At 48.1% G+C, this 1,584-nt stretch overlaps 1 non-coding gene across 1 annotated transcript in view; it reads right to left on the bottom strand.

Annotated features, from left to right (window-relative positions):
- LOC134545596 (small subunit ribosomal RNA) overlaps nucleotides 1-330 on the bottom strand; it is a 1,989-nt gene extending 1,659 nt beyond the window's left edge. The window contains exon 1 of the ribosomal RNA XR_010078658.1: nucleotides 1-330. This exon is cut by the window's left edge and continues 1,659 nt beyond it. This is a non-coding gene — a ribosomal RNA (small subunit ribosomal RNA).
- Nucleotides 331-1,584: the final 1,254 nt, after the last annotated feature.

The following is a 1,584-nucleotide window of genomic DNA, read 5'->3' as shown; positions in this document are numbered from 1 at the left end:
AAGGCAGACATTTGAAAGATGCGTCGCCGGTACGGAGACCGTGCGATCAGCACAAAGTTATCCAGAGTCACCAAAGCAAACGGACGCAGACGAGCCACGCCGATTGGTTTTGATCTAATAAAAGCATCCCTCCCATTTCTGGTCGGGACTCAGTTCAGCATGTATTAGCTCTAGAATTACCACAGTTATCCAAGTCATGTGGTACGATCTAAGGAACCATAACTGATTTAATGAGCCATTCGCGGTTTCACCTTATTTTGGCTTGCACTTAGACATGCATGGCTTAATCTTTGAGACAAGCATATGACTACTGGCAGGATCAACCAGGGAGCTGCTAGCAGCTTTTTTTTTCGTTCGGAGGAACCTCCCGGGTCCGCAGAGCACCGGGTCCGAATCTTATGATGTACATTTTTTTTTCCTTCTGTATCAACAAGTACGGGGGCGACTTCCCAATATCGACACCCGCTTTGCAATTGCAAAGTCTTTCCTTCCATCTCTAATTAATTTTCCTAGGGAGTAGGCGAGGCCAAACTTCCAAGGCTTTCACTGGCGAATATATCGCGCTCTTAGAAACTCGCATGGTACTTGGCGAGTGGATTTCAAATTATATGATCGGTGCCCACATTCGGGCGCGGCCCACTGCGGGAGCAGACCGTTGGCCCGTGGGCTCGCTGTGAACTAATTTGCCCACTGGTCCGAAAAGTATTCATTTCTAAACACCTTTGGCCAGGGCTGAAGACCGCGACTAACCCCTTTGAAACTTGTCTCTCAGGGAGCTGCGATCCATCAAACATTTCATTGTTAACAGAGGGGAACCATTACTTGGTTAAGACGATAGGACACGCGTTCCCCACCATTTCGCATCCAATCGAATTGCCGCACAAGAGCTCGTTACCTGAGAAAGGTATAGCATTGGCTCGCAGCTAGTGTATTGCAGTTCAGACAGATAGGCCACTTTAGATAGTTCTTAGTGTTCACAGTTATCACCAAGACTAGACCCATATGGATTTAATTCTTCAAGGAGCAGCGGTCCACCAATAAGAGAGATGAAGACATGTTTTCGGATGGCCACAACGCCCCCTCGCCACCCAAATGTGCATGTTTTAAGTGTACATTGGGAGTCGACGGAACATCGGGAGTCCGCTTGCTTTCTCCGGATCAGCTGCCACCCCCCTGATCTACCAGATAGACAAGAACATGTCTTCTCCACCAATCTCATCCACCGAAGCTCCGATCATGGCTTCTTCTACCTTTATACTGATATACCCCCACGGAGCAACATGCGGGCAAGGGAACTCTTGCTACCCTTCAGTAAAGCAGGTATCTCTTATAGATGGTGACTGCACCTTGGCCAGGATTGAAGACCGCGACTAACCCCTTTGAAACTTGTCTCTCAGGGAGCTGCGATCCATCAAACATTTCATTGTTAACAGAGGGGAACCATTACTTGGTTAAGACGATAGGACACGCGTTCCCCACCATTTCGCATCCAATCGAATTGCCGCACAAGAGCTCGTTACCTAAGAAAGGTATAGCATTGGCTCGCAGCTAGTGTATTGCAGTTCAGACAGATAGGCCACTTTA

Source organism: Bacillus rossius, unplaced genomic scaffold (genome assembly GCF_032445375.1).
Source record: "Bacillus rossius redtenbacheri isolate Brsri unplaced genomic scaffold, Brsri_v3 Brsri_v3_scf807, whole genome shotgun sequence".
NCBI classification, from domain to species: Eukaryota; Metazoa; Arthropoda; class Insecta; order Phasmatodea; family Bacillidae; genus Bacillus; species Bacillus rossius.
The sequence above is the reverse complement of the archived record's forward strand: the minus strand, read 5'-3'. Positions and strand labels throughout refer to the sequence as shown.